At 38.7% G+C, this 16085-nt stretch overlaps 1 pseudogene; it reads left to right on the forward strand.

Annotated features, from left to right (window-relative positions):
• Window positions 1-260: 260 nt before the first annotated feature.
• LOC136381504 (ADP-ribosylation factor 1 pseudogene) lies at window positions 261-2385 on the forward strand (annotated as a pseudogene).
• The last annotated feature ends 13700 nt before the right edge of the window (window positions 2386-16085 follow it).

Raw genomic sequence — 16085 nt, forward strand, 5'->3', positions numbered from 1 at the left:
AGTAGTTTTTTTCCACACGACACTGGTAGTTCCTGGTGGGCTGGAGTGCTACAAATGAATAAATGGTAAAGGAAATAGACATACAAGTCCAGGAAGTATAGAGTCCCAAATAAGATGAATCCAAGAGGCCAACATCAAGACACATTGTAAATAAAATGCCAAAGATTAGTGGGAGTGAAACCACGCTTGGCTCAGAGCAGCAGCAGCACTGTAGCTACTGAAGGTTTCTTTGGTTAGTGTCTCTTTCTCTGGTCTACAACATGGGGACTATCTTTATAAACTTCTTCAAGAGCCTTTTTGGCAAAAAAAAAAAAAAAAAGTGCATTATGGTAGATCTGGATGCTATAGGGAAGACCACCATTGTTGGGCAGATAGAGTATATTATGCTCACTTTGTTAAATATGACGCTGCCCATGAAGAGGCCGTTGCCCAGGTGATATTAATGTGTGTTGAGAATCCTTGTAGCCTGGGGCTTGGTTTTGGGATTAAGCCTTTCCCACCCTTTTTTGATGTGGGGTGGTACAATCCAATCATGCCTCAGAGAAGTGACTTTGTATTAGAGACTTCCCTACTTTGTATATTGGATTAGAGGTTGTGAAGCTACAGTATAAAGTGGGGGTGGAACGGGAGTTTGCGCTCTTGGTTCCTGAGATTATCATTAGAAGAGAGAGCAGAGGAGAGCAGAGTAAGGCCACGTGGAGGAGGCCAGGAGAAGCAGCCAAGATGGCGGAATGCTGAGTGAGATGCCAGTTTGTGCAGTTTGTATCTAGGATAAGGAAGGAGATGGGAAATTGAGGAGAATAAGGCTGGTGAGCTAGAAACCTTTGATTCTAGGAAACTCGGATAAGTCAGTAGCTTTGTGAGCACTGAATGTGAGTGGGTTTTGGAGCCCAGTGTGTTTTACTTGCCCGCCGGGTGCAAGCTAGGATTAAAGACTATGGCCCACCAGTTTGTGGCTCCGTTGTTTCTTTATCGACTGTCCGAATCCAATGCGAACCTGCATAGGCCAGAAGGCTGCTGTGATAGTGGCCCTGGCTCTGGTTTCTGGCCTTACAACCATCTTGTACAAATTAAACATGAGTGAGATTGCAACCACCATCCCCACCATAGGTTTCAACATGGAGACTGTAAAGCCAGAAGCCAAGGCCAGGGCCACTATCACAGCAGCCCAGCCCATGCAGGTTCGCATTGGATTCGGACAGTCAGTAAAGAACAATGGAGCCAAAAACTGGTGGGCCATAGTCTTTAATTCTAGCTTGCACCCGGCGGGCAAGTAAAAAACACACACTGGGCTCCAAAACCCACTCACATTCAGTGCTCACAAAGCTACTGACTTATCCGAGTTTCCTAGAATCAAAGGTTTCTAGCTCACCAGCCTTATTCTCCTCAGTTCCCCATCTCCTTCCTTGTCCCAGATACAAATTCTGCACAAACTGGCATCTCACTCAGCACTCCGCCATCTTAGCTGCTTCTCCTGGCCACATGGCCTCTTTCTGCTCTCTGCTCTGCTCCCTCTGCTCTCTCATGCTAATCATCCCAGGAACCAAGAGCGCAAGCTCTCGTTCTGCCCCCATTTTATAGTGTAGATTCAAAACCTTTAATCCAATATACAAAATAGGGAAGTCTCTAATACAAAGTCACTTCTCTGGGGCATGATGGGATTTAACCACCCCACATCAAAACAGATGGGAAAGGCTTAATCCTAAAACCAAGCCCCAGGCTACAAGGATTCTGCCTGCCTTTAGCCCACCCCAACACACATTAATATCACCTGGGCGACGGCCTCTGTGTGGGCGGCGCCATCTTTAACAAAGTGAGCATAATATATTTTATCTGCCCAACAGATACTGTGGAGTATAATAAGAATACCAGCTTCGGCCTGACCTGTGGTGGCGCAGTGGATAAAGCGTCGACCTGGAAACGCTGAGGTCGCCGGTTCGAAACCCTGGGCTTGTCTGGTCAAGGCACATATGGGAGTTGATGCTTCCAGCTCCTCCCCCCTTCTCTCTCTTTACCTCTCTCTCCTCTCTAAAAATGGATTAAAAAAAAAAAAAAAAGAATACCAGCTTCATTGTGTGGGCCATGGGTGGTGAGGACAAGATCCATCCTCTGTGGTATCTATACTTGCAGAACACATAATGTTTCACCTTTGTAGTTAACAGTAATAACCAAGATCATGTCAATGAGGCCCAAGAGGAGCTCATGTGGATGCTGAGGGAGGATGAGCTCAGGGATGCTGTCCTGCTCATGTTCACAAACAAGCAGGACTTCTTTTTAAAACCATAAACACAGCTGAGATCACAGACAAGCTGAGATTGTACTTTGTAGCACAGGAACTGGTACATTCTGGCCACCTGCACCACCAGCAGGAGTAGGTTCTGGTAGGTTACAAGGGAGGAAGGTCAGGTGGTAATCCAGGGAAAGAATGAACCAGAAGTGAGCCACACTCCTGTCTATCCCTCACTTTCCTCTCATGTGGCAGACATGCCCCTGTGGTGTGAGTACCAGAAGTTGTTTCCATGGTCAGTGCCAGTGTGCTTCATCATGCTGTACATGTGCTGATGAAGCCTGTAACAGGGTTTTTACTTAATGTAAATAGTTACTGTTTCCAGTGAAGCAGTTTCTGGTACTCCTATGCAATGTTACTTAGCTTTTTATTTTAGATGTAAAAAGAAAATCAACCCACTGTTTAATTCTGAGGAGGAATTTTTGGCTTCTGGGGCCTCTGTGAATTGCTCTCTTATCAGCCCAACACTCCTTCTCTGGGCTTTAGGTCTGTATTGAGATCCATTTGGTGGTTGGTTTTTAACCCAAACTCAGTACATTTTAAACATAGTTACAATACAAGACAGTTGAACACAGAAAAGGGAGAAATGTACCTAGTGTAAGGTCTGCAGTAACAACTTGAGTCCTTGGTCTGTCTACTGTCTGAAGCATGTGGTGGGCAGAACCAACACAATAATACCTTCTGTTGGTCCCTGATTGGCTCTGTCTTGCTGGTTTATCTGCATCCCATTGCATTTGTGCTTGTACCTGTGCTTACACCACTGCCCAGAGAATGGGCTAAAGGGGGTGGGCAGCTACAGCCACTACTTATGGACCCTTTGGAGGGATCCCAGCCTTCCTTTGGGTCAGCATAGGTGCTTTGGTAGAATGATTCTGGTCAGAGCAGGAGCCCCCATGATCTCCATGCACATTCACTCCAGGTTGTCTGTTTCTCACCAGTAGGAGTGCAGACAGGTGGCTAGTCATTACAGAGCCTAGCTCCTCAGAGCCCTTATCCACATGTGCTTTCACTTCCTCAGCCCACAAGGGTCAGATCTGACATAAAAAACAACAACAACCTCTACTTCTTCTTTTGTAATTTAATAAATGCTAAAGTTGTTAAACTTTATCTTGAAGAAAACACCAGAACTGTTTTATCTGGTGCCATGGAACCTCTTATTGCTTTCAACACATGATTAGTAAACAATTGTTATTTATATGTTTCAGTTTTCATTTTGACAAACAAGCATTGTAATTATAGCTATTAGAATAAAATCTTTAACTATTTGTTAAATGCCAAAAGTTAAAGCCAAAGAGAGAATCTTAAAAGAAGCAAGAGAAAAGTAGTAAATTAGATATAAAAGAACTCCCATAAGACTGTCAGCTGATTTTTCAACCAGAACTTTGAAAGCCAGGAGGGAATGGCATAATATATTCAGAGTTATGAAAAGTAAAGACCTATAACCAAGATTACTCTCCGCAGAAAAAATATCATTTAGAACCAATGGAGAGATATAGAGCTCCCAAACAAAAAAAAAGCTAAAGGAATTTATAACTACCAAACCAGTATTAAAAGAAATGTTAAAAGGATGTGTTTAAGTAGAACAAAAAAGATTTTAAATATGCATAAGAAAATATAGGAAAGAAAAAATTCTAATTGACAAAGACAAACCACTTAGTAAAAGCAGTGAATCAACCAACTATAAAGTTGTACAAAGTTTAAAAAGCAAAATAAAGTGGACCATGCATGAATACAGTATTAAATTAAAGGATACACACATGAAAGAAATTTAAAAAATGACAAAAACATAAGCATATAGGGTGTGACTAAAATTGCAGTAATTTTAGAATGTGTTTGAACTTAAGTGACCATCAACTTACAATAGACTGCTATAAACATAGTTTGGTGTATATAAAGCACATGTTAACCACAAACCAAAAAATCTATGAGATATATAAGAAATAATGGGAAGAGAATCCATACACAATACTTTAGAAAGTCATCAACATAAAAGAAAACAGAGCAAGGGAATAAGTAAGGAACAGAGAAGGACTACAAAAATGATCAGAAAACAATAATAAAATGGCAATAACTACATACTTATCAGTAATTACTTTAAAAATAAGTGGACTAAATGCTCTGTAAAAAGACACAGGGTGGCTAAATGTATAAAATGAACAAACCAAGATTCTAACATATGCTGCCTACAGACACCTACTTCAAATCAACAGACTGAAAGTAAAGAAATGGGAAAACATATATTACACAAATTAAAATAAAAAATCTGAGGTAGCAATACTTATATCACACAAAATGGACTTTAAAACAAAGGCTTTGACAAGAGACAAGGAAGGGTATTTCATAATGATAAAGGAATTAATACAACATTATGATATAACTCTCACAACATCTAAATACACTATCTATATACAAGCACATAAATATATATAGCAAATAGTGGCAAACATAAAAGTAGAGATGAACAGTAATGCAGTCATACTAGGGTATTTTAACACCCCATCCAGACAGATAAATCAATGAAGAAACAGTGGACTTACATGACACCTGAGAACAGGAATTAATTGATATTTCTAGAACACTTGACCCCAAAGAAGCAGAATATACATTCTTTTCAAGTGTACGTGGAACATTTTCCAGAATAGACCACAAGTTAGGTCACAAACAACTCTCAATACATTTAAGAAGATTAAAATTATATCAAACATCTCCAATCAGAATGGAATAAAACTAGAAGTTATTTACAAGAAGAAAACTGAAATCACAAACAAACATGTCAAGGCTAAATAACATGCCACTAAACAATGAATGGGCTAACAATGAGATGAAGAAAACATCAAAGATTCCTAGAGACCAATGAAAATGAAAATACAATGACTCAAAGTCTATAGAACACAGCCACAGTGGTTCTAAGAGTGAAATTTATACCAATACAGGCCTACCTGAAAAATAAAATTAAATAAACAATGTAACCTTATACCTAAAGGAGCTAAAAAGAAGAAAAAATAGAGCCCAAAGTGAATATAAGGAAGGAAGAAATAAAGGTAAGTGTGGAAATAAACAAAATAGGGTCTGAAAAAGAATAGAAAAATCAATAAAACCAAAACCCAATTATTTGAAAAGATAAACAAAATTGATAAACTTTTAGCCATACTCATCAGGAAAAAAGAGGGTCCAAATAAAGAAAATAAGAAAAGAAAGAGAAGACATGACAACTGACACCAAAGAAATACAAAGGATTATCAGAAAATAATATTAATAATTATATTCCAACAGTTGGAGAAATGGGAAGAAATGGGTCAATTCCTGGACACATACAGTCTTTCAAGTCTGAGTCAGGAAGAAACAGAACATCTGAACAGACAAATACCGGTAACTACTAGCAATATCAAACTAGTAATCCACCCCCCCCCCCAATTAAAAAGCTCTGGACCAAATGGCTTCACAGGTAAAGTTTAGCACACATTCAAAAAATGATTTATACTTATTTTTCTCAAACTATTTCAAAAATTGAAGATGAGGGAAGGGTCCCAAGCTCATTTTACTATTCCAGCATTACCCTGATACCAAAACCAGACAAAAACACTACAAAGAAGATAATTACAGACCAATATTTCTGATGAACGTAGATGCTAAAATCCTCAACAAATTATCCAAGATAGTAGTGGAGTAGGTTGATATCACACTCATCTACCAGGACCAAAGTGGAATTATGAAGTGAAATTACAAAGTGGAATAACATACAGAACAATCAACCTGAATAACCAACTGAAGATGAGCAGGAGAGATGTCTCATAACCAAGGATCTACAGAAGAAGCCACACTGAGACTGGTAGAAATAGTGGAAATGCAAAAAGAGCTGAGATTTGGAAGATATAACTCAGCTGCGGGGGTTCCCTTCAGAAGTGTGGGATCTCAACCCCAAGCCAGTCTCCCCAGCCTAGAGCACCAGAACTTGGAAGAGGCACCAACATAAGCTCTGGCTATGAAAATCAGTAAAGATTCTGTTTAGCAGATATATCATATTTCCCCATGTATAAGATGCACCTTAATTTGGGGACAGGAAATTTGAAAAAAAAATGTATTACATAAAGTTACTGAACTCAAGTTTTACTTATCATAAAATTCATACAACCCCTCATCACTGTCAAAACTCCCATCCATTAGCTTGTGCTCATCTGTGTCTGCTAATAAATCACTGTCTTCATATGTGCACTCATCCTCAGTTCCATCTATGGCACTTGAAATGCCACACTTCTTAAATGACTTGAGAACTATCTCAATCTTGATATTATCCCAGGATCTTTTCACCCAGGTACAAACTTCTTCTATAGTTGGTTTCTTCATTCTTCCTGCTAGTGTCAAATTGTCCCCAGAAGACTTTATCCATTGATTCCATTCATCTCTTGTGGCAGCTTTGAAGGGTTTGTTAATGCTGACATCAAGTGGTTGGAGCTGGGATGTCTAGCTTCCAGGTATGACAGCAAGTTTTGTTTTTTGCTCTACAGCAATCTTCTTTGTGTTTTTTTGTTATGTGTACCCTGAACTGATCAAGCACCAATAGGGCAGGTTTGTGTAAGAGCTCACCTGGTCTCCTCCAAACTTTCTAAAACCAGATTTTCATCCCATCCTGATCCATCCAACCCTTGTCGTGAATGTGGACAATCATGAGGAATGTCTTCTTTTGGCATTGTTTTGCATTTGAAAATCAGCATAGGAGGCAGCTTAGTTCTGTTGGCACAACAAGCTAGAACCACTGTATAATGGCTCTTTTCACGTCCACTTGCTTCACAGTTACAGTTTTCACCCTCTTCCTGTCAACAGTTTTGTTATCTGGGACATCAAATTGAAGGGGGATTTCATCCATATTTGCAATCTGTCCTAACTCAAACTGATATATTTTCCAACATTGAATGACAAAACAATGAAATTCAAAGACCTTCTGCTCGTAGCTTTCAGGCATCTTTTGGGCAAGTCTGGTACATGTACACATGCTTAGTTCGTTCTGTTTCATGAACCTGAAGCACCAATTGTGTCCTCCTTTGAAATCAGTAACTTCTTTTTCATCAGCAAATCTTCTTGCTTCATGCTGAACCATCTTTGTAAACACAGGAATTCCAATTGCCCTTTGTTCTTCAATCCATATCTTCAATTTCTTCTCTAAATCAGGCCATTTTGCTGACTTGCCTCTCATGGCCTTCTTCTGTCATGACATTTTCAGTAGGGTTTCTTCTTCCCATAGCCAGTCTCAGATTGATTGCTCAGTTGAAGGAGGACCAAACTTACATTCAGCAACACAGTTTTCATTCACTTTTGCAAACTGGATCACTTTTAACTTGAATTCAGCACTGTACAAAAATTTTTTTCTGAGCCATTTCTAGGCAGAACATGGCAAATTGTAACTTACCATAATATACCAGTAACAAGTGCAAAACAATTAGCAAAAAGACAACAAGCACAAAAAATCAAAAAATGCAAGTAAAAATAATCTACAACAGTGAGCTCAAAAACAAGCACAAAAAAGCAAGAAATGCAAATAAAATAACTACAATCACTGTATAAAATGCACCCTGTTTTTAGACCCCAATTTTCTGGGAAAAGGGTATGTCTTATTCATGGAGAAATACAGTAGGTGGGAGTCTGGTAGGCACACAGGTGTCCTCTTAAAGGGGTACTGCAGAAAATATCACACATAGCACTCACCCTGGGCTCCAGTAGAGAGGGGAGAATGGAATAGAGTCCTGTGAGGAGAGACTGGGGTTTGTGGCTTTCAAGAGAAAGACAGTTACCTACAAGAGAGCTCCCATTAGACTGTCAGTTTATTTCTCAACAGAAACATTACAGGCCAGAGGGATTGGCATAAAATATTCAAACTGATGAAAAGCAAGGACCTACAACCAAGACTACTTTACTCAGCAAGGCTATCATTTAAAACTAAAGGAGAAATAAAGACCTTCACAGACAAGAAAAAGATAAAGTAGTTTGTTACCACAAAACTAGTATTATAAGAAATGTTAAAGCATTTAACCCTACCAAGATGAGGAATTAAGGGCCTTCCTTAAGAAGAATAACAGAGGAATATAGTTAAAAGAATAAAAGGACCGATCCATATGTATCAATAATCACTTAAAGTGCCTAAATGGCTTAAATGCTCCAATAAAAAGACAGTATGGAGTTACCTCAAAAAATTAAAAATGAAACTGCCTTATGATCTAGTGATTCCATTTCAAGGAATGTATCTAAGAAACACAAAACACTAGTTTGAAAGAATATATGCACCATTATGTTCATTGCAGCATTATTTACAGTAGTTAAAATTTGGAAGCAGCCCAAGTGCCCATCAGTAGATGAGTGGATAAAAAAGCTGTGATACATTTAAATAGTGGAATACTACTTGGTTGTTAAAAAAAGAAATCATATGTTGTGCAGCTCCATGGATGGATCTAGAGGATATTATTTCTAAGTGATTAGCCAGACTGAGAAAGACAAATACCATATAATTTCACTTACATGTGGAACAAAATGAACAAAATAAACTAACACACAGATAATAAGAACAGACTCCTAGATACAGAGAGTAGACTCACAGCTGTCAGGCAGGAAAGGGTTGGAGGGCTGGGTGAAAAAGACAAAGGGATTAAGCAAAAAAAAAAACCCCAAACAACCCACAGACAGACAACAGCATGATGATCACCAGAGGAAAAAAGGTGTGGGAGAAGGTAGAAGAAGGTAAAGGGGTGATAAATGGTGATAAAAGAAGACTTGACTTGGGGTGGTGAACACATAATACAATATACAGATAATGTATTCTATAATTGTATCCCTGAAACCTATATAATTTTATTAACTAATGTCACCCCAATAAATTCAGTTTTTAAAAAAATCCTCAATAAAATATTAGCAAACAATTTATCAATACATTAAAAAGAACATACACCAAAATCAAAGGGAATTTATTCACAAACTAGCCGGGTTCAATATCCACAAATCAATTAATATTATATACCACATAAACAAAATGAATGATAAAAATTATATGATCATATCAGTAGATATAAAAAAAGTATTGGACAAAATCCAACATCCATTTATGATAAAACTCTCAGCAAAGTGGGGAGAGAGAAAATATACCTCAACATAATAGAAGTCATACATAACAAATCCACAACTAACATTATACTCAACAGCTAAAAGCTTTTGCTTTAAGATCAGAAACAAGACTTATGGTGGTACAGTGGATAAAGCATCACCCGGGAATGCTGAAGTTGCCGGTTCAAAACCCCAGGCTTTCTCAGTTAAGGCACATATGAGAAGCAACTACTATGAGTTGCTTCCCACTCCTATCCCCCTACTCTTTCTCCTCTCTGTAAAAATCAATAAAGAAGACCTTAAAAAAAAGATCAGAAACAAGACAAGGATATATACTTTACCAATTTTATTCAACATAGTATTGGACATCCTAGTCACTAGAATCAAAGACACACACAGACACATAAAATAAAATAAAATAATAAAATAAAATGCATCCAAATTGGAAAGAAATAAGTAAAACAAACTATCATTACTTGTGGATGACATGGTACCAGCTAGAAAGAACCCTAAAACATTCACCAAAAACTATTAGAAGTAATAAATAAATAAAAAACTATTAGAAAAAGAAATTAAGAAAAAAGTCTCATTTACAATTGTGTCAAAAAGAATAAAGCAATTAGGAATAAATTTAACCAAGATCTGTAAAAGATCTGTATTCAGAAAATTATAAGACATTGAAGAAAGAAATTGAAGAAGATACAAATAAATGAAAGGATATACTGTGCTCAGGTATAGGAAGAATTAACATTGCTTTGTTTTGTTTTGTTTTATAAATAAATTTTTATTTTAATAGGGTGACATCAATAAATCAGGGTACATACATTCAAAGAAAACATTTCCAGGTTATCTTGTCATTTAGTTCTGTTGCATACCCATCACTCGAAGAGAGATCATCCTCCGCCACCCTCCATCCAGTTCTCTCTGTACCCCTCCCCCTCCCCCTTTCTCTCCTTCCCTCCCCCCACCCCCATAGCCACCACACTCCTGTCCATGCCTCTTAGTCTCGCTTTTATGTCCCATCAATGTATGGAATCCTGCAGTTCCTGTTTTTTTCTGATTCGCTTATTTCACCCCGCACAATGCTACCAAGACTCCACCATTCCTCTATAAGTGATCCAATGTCACCATTTCTCCTAGGTGAATAATATACCATGGTGTATATGTGCCCCATCTTCTTCATCCAGTCCTCTATTTTTTTTACAGTGATTAAAAGCCTTTAAGCAAACTCTTGGCCAATACAGCAAGAATCCCTAAAAGATTAGTGTCCTTAACATGTTCCCCAAGTCCAAGTTGGCCCCATCACCATGCCAAATCCCTGAAAAATGCAACCCAACCACAGTTCAGTCTGTTAGGAGCTGTCACAGGGAGCAGGAGTCCAGGAAATTTCCCCACAGGAAAAGTCCGCATGGCACTGGAATTGTTGTCACCATTCTATACTTTGCAGCTCATGTCCAAGTCCCAATGACCGCTGCTTCTAGCTGGTAATGATTCAGGTAGACTGGAAAAAGCCATTTGCAGCATGCATGGATATGGAGCTTCTGTTCTCCTCTGCCTGGAGAGTTGAGACCAGGTTGCTTTTCCCTGGAGCTCTGCGACTGTGGCCTGGTAAAGAGAACCTTGGGATACACTAAGCTGGGTGGCAAAGGTAAATTCATAATACAAGTTGGCAAAAGGAGGAAAGAGAGCTCTAAATTAGGAGTAGGTCCCAGCCTGAAATATGAGTGGGGCATTGAAGTAGGAGGAATAAAGGAAACACTATATATTAAGCAAAGCAGCAGAAAATAGGACTATCAACACCCACAACAGAGATCTTTGAGGGAAGAATAAAAAACCTGACTGTTCAGGCAAAACATAGTTAAGTGGCCCTTGTGCGAATGAGATCAGTTTACCTGCTTCTTGGAAGAAATACCCTAGGCTCGTCCACAGTGTCGTAGATGGGGCCGACGGCCCTGGGCACCTTCAGCCTTCAGTGGCAAACCCCAGCTTTCTGAGCAAGGTTAGGTCATAGGTGGCTGGAGCAGGGCTGGAAGAGACTGAACCCTCCCTTAGAGGAGCGAGGGGGAAGCCCACCTTCCAGTGTCCCTGTTTCCTCCCAGCAGAGGCATGTAAGCCTGGCAGGCTTTAGCTCAATGACCTTCCTTTCCACTATTGAAGCAGGACCCAGATGGCATCCTATGAGACCCCTTTGGGGTGTTGGAGCCTTTAAGGGTGTATCCTAAAAGCTGGTAGTTCCCCTGATCTCTATTGGGCTTTTTCTGCCTCTAGGTATCTTAAAAGCCATTCTCAGAAGATCTCGCTGAGGGGTTTGAGGATCCCCATCCACCTATATAAATCTTTTCCATATATCTGGAGCTATTGGAAAAAAGACAGAACAGTGTTATTAGCTAGATCTAATAAAGAAGGTAGTAGTTTGCAGGCGAAAGAGATTTGGTGTCTCCTGTTCATCAGCATTCAAAAGAAATGTAATTTTTTTTTTTTAAGTAAAAAGCATGATATGGTAGACCCGTCGGAGTCATTGGCCTGGTGTGCAGGATTCCCGGGTTCGATTCCTGGCCAGAGCACACAGGAGAAGCGCCCATCTACCTCTCCACTCCTCCCCCTCTCCTTCCTCTTCGTCTCTCTCCTCCCGCCCGCAGCCAAGGCTCCACTGGTGCAAATCCACCCTGAGCACTAAGGATGGCCCCATGGCCTCTGCCCCAGTCGCTAGAATGGCTCCGGTTGTAACAGAGCAACATCCCAGATGGGCAGAGCATCCCCCCCGGTAGGCATGCCAGGTGGATCCCAGTCAGGTGCATGCAGGAGTCTGTCTGACTGCCTACCCATCCCCATCCTCAGAAATATACAAAAAATAAATAAATAAAAGAAAAAATACTAAAAAAAAAAAAAAAAAAAGGGGGGGGGCATTCCCTTGTGCTAAAGCTCCAGGGAACATGGAGTGAGCTTGAGTATGTCCTATGAGACATGGAGATCTCTGTTGACATATAAGTCTTTGAAGAAGGAGGAACTGCTGAAATAGTTTATCAGCATTTGTCCCTAAGACAGCAGTCTTTATAGTGGGAACACCATATGTAAATATTTGCTGTCTGTCTATAGATTAAGGGGGGAATATGGCAAATGCTGAAAAGCCATGATCTTTGTGCCGCTCCCCTCCCCCAACTCCCTCCCTCTCCTCCCCCCACCCTGTAATCCCAACACTGTTGTTCATGTCTCTGAGTCTCATCTTTATGTCCCACCTATGTATGGAAACATATAGTTCTTAGTTTTTTCTGATTTACTTCTTTCACTCAGTATAATGTTATCAAGGCCCATCCATGTTGTTGTAAAAGATCCTATGTCATCATTTCTTATGGCTGAGTAGTATTCCATAGTATATATATACCAAAGCTTTTTAATCCACTCGTCCTCTGATGGACACTTGGGCTGTTTCTAAATCTTTGCTATTGTGAACAATGCTGCCATAAACATGGGGGTGCATTTCTTCTTTTCAAACAGTGCTATGGTGTTCTTGGGGTATATTCCTAACAGTGGTATAGCTGGGTCAAAAGGCAGTTTGATTTTTAATTTCTTGAGGAATCTCCATACTGTTTTCCACAGTGGCTGCACCAGTCTGCATTCCCACCAGCAGTGCAGGAGGGTTCCCTTTTGTCCACATCCTCGCCAGCACTTATTCTGTGTTGTTTTATTGATGAGCGCCATTCTGACTGGTGTGAGGTGAAATCTCATTGTGGTTTTAATTTGCATTTCTCTAATCATTAGTGATGTTGAACATTTTTTCATATGCCTATTGGCTATCTGTGTGTCCTCTTTGGAGAAGTGTCTATTCATTTCTTTTGCCCATTTTTGGATTGGATTGTTTGTCTTCCTGGTATTAAGTTTTACAAGTTCTTTATAAATTTTGTTTATTAACCCCTTGTCAGACGCTATGTCAAATATACTCTCCCATTGTGTAGTTTGTCTTTTTATTCTGTTCTTATTGTCTTTAGCTGTGCAGAAGCTTTTTAGTTTGATGAAGTCCCATTTGTTTATCCTGTCTTTTATTTCACTTGCCTGTGGAGACAAATCAGCAAATATATTGCTGCGAGAGATGTCCGAGAGCTTACTGCCTATGTTTTCTTCTAAGATACTTATGGTTTCACGGCTTACATTCAAGTCTTTTATCCATTTTGAGTTTATTTTTGTGAGTGGTGTAAGTTGGTGGTCTAGTTTCATTTTTTTGCAGGTAGCTGTCCAGTTTTCCCAACACCATTTGTTGAAGAGGCTGTCTTTACTCCAATGTATGCTCTTACCTCATTTGTCAAATATCAGTGGTCCATAGAGATGTGGGTTTATTTCTGAGTTCTCTGTTCTGTTCCATTGATCTATGTGCCTGTTCTTATGCCAGTACCATGCTGTTTTGAGTACAATGGCCTTATAATATAACTTGATATCTGGAAGTGTGATACCTCCCACTTTTTTCTTCCTTTTCAGGATTGCTGAGGCTATTCGTGTTCTTTTTTGGTTCCATATAAATTTTTGGAATATGTGTTCTATGTCTTTGAAGTAAGTCATTGGTATTTTCATTGGTATTGCATTGAATTTAAAATTGCTTTGGGTAATATAGACATTTTAATGATGTTTATTCTTCCTAACCATGAGCATGGTATATGCCTCCACTTATTCGTGTCTTCCCTGATTTCTTTTATCAATGTTTTATAATTTTCCAAGTACAAGTCTTTAATCTCCTTGGTTAGATTTATTCCTAGGTACTTTATTTCTTTGGTTGCAATGGTAAAGGGGATTGATTCCCTGATTTCTCTTTCTGACAGTTCATTATTAGTGTATAAAAATGCCTCTGATTTCTGAGTATTGATTTTATATCCTGCCACTTTGCCAAATTCATTTATCAGGTCTAGTAGTTTTTTGACTGAGACTTTAGGGTTTTCTATATACAATATCATGTCATCTGCAAATAATGATAGTTTTACTTCTTCTTTTCCAATTTGGATGCCTTTTATTTCTTTTTCTTGTCTGATTGCTGTGGCGAGGACTTCCAGAACTACGTTGAATAAGAGTGGTGAAAGGGGGCACCCCTGCCTTGTTCCTGATCTTAAGGGGATTGCTTTTAATTTTTTCCCATTGACTATGATGTTGGCTGTGGGTTTGTCATAGATTGCCTTTATCATGTTGAGGTATGTTCCCTGTATTCCCACTTTGCTGAGAGTTTTGAACATGAATGGGTGCTGGACTTTATCAAATGCTTTTTCTGCATCTATTGAAATTATCATGTGTTTTTTCTCCTTTCTTTTGTTCATGTGATGAATCACATTGATTGATTTGTGAATATTGTACCAGCCTTGCCTCCCAAGAATAAATCCTACTTGATCATGGTGTATGATTTTTTCCATATATTGCTGGATCCGGTTTGCTAATATTTTATTGAGGATTTTTGCATCTAAGTTCATCAGGGATATTGGCTTATAATTTTCTTTTTTTGTGTTGTCTTTGCCTGGTTTTGGAATCAGAATTATTCTCACCTCATAAAAGGAGTTTGGAAGTCTTCCTTCCTCTTGAATTTTTTGAAATAGCTTGAGAAGGATAGGAGTTAGTTCTTCTTTGAATATTTGTTAGAATTCATTTGTGAAGCCATCAGGCCCAGGACTTTTCTTTTTCGGGAGTTTTTTGATAGCTGTTTCAATCTCATTTGTTGTAATTGGTCTGTTTAGGTTTTCTGATTCTTCCAGATTGATTTTTGGAAGACTATATGATTCAAGGAATTTGTCCATTTCATCTAGGTTGTCTAGTTTTTTGGCGTACAGTTCTTCATAGTATTTTCTTACAATATTTTGTATTTCTGTTGTGTCCGTTGTTATTTCTCCACTCTCATTTCTAATTTTATTTATTTGAGTCCTCTCTCTTTTTTTCTTGGTGAGTCTTGTTAAAGGTTCATCGATCTTGTTTACCTTTTCAAAGAACCAGCTCCTGGTTTCATTGATCCTCTGTATTGTTTCTTTAGCCTCTATGTCATTTATTTCTGCTCTGATCTTTATTATTTTCTTCCTTCTACTAGCTCTGGGCTTTACTTGCTGTTCTTTTTCTAGTTCTTTTAGATGCAGGGTTAAGCTGTTTATTTGAGCTTTTTCTAGCTTCTTGAGGTATGCCTGTAATGCTTATAAACTTCCCTCTCAGGACTGCTTTTGCTGTGTCCCATAAATTTTGAGTTGATGTATGCTCATTATCATTTGTTTCTAGGAATTTTTTAATTTCTTCTTTGATCTCAATGTTAACCCATTCATTGTTTAATAACGTGCTATTTAGTTTCCAAGTGTTTGAATGTTTTTCAATTTTTCTATTGTGGTTGATTTCTAGTTTAATGCCATTGTGATCAGAGAAAGTGCTCGATATGATTTCAATCTTCTTAAATTTGTTGAGCCCGCTTTTGTGCCCTAACATGTGGTCTATTCTAGAGAATGTACCATGAGCGCTTGAAAAGAATGTATATTCTGCTCTTTTAGGGTGAAAGGTTCTGAAGATATCTATTAAATCGAGTTGATCTAATATGTCCTTTAAGTCTGCTGTTTCTTTGTTAATTTTCTTTCTTGAGCACCTATCTAATGATGTTAATGGGGTATTGAAATGTCCTACTATTATAGTATTGCTGTTGACCTCGCCCTTTAAGTCTATCAAAGTCTGCTTTATATATTTAGGTGCTCCTATATTAGGTGCGTAGATA

The sequence above is a fragment of the Saccopteryx leptura genome, chromosome 9, assembly GCF_036850995.1.
Source record: "Saccopteryx leptura isolate mSacLep1 chromosome 9, mSacLep1_pri_phased_curated, whole genome shotgun sequence".
In the NCBI taxonomy this organism is placed as follows: Eukaryota; Metazoa; Chordata; class Mammalia; order Chiroptera; family Emballonuridae; genus Saccopteryx; species Saccopteryx leptura.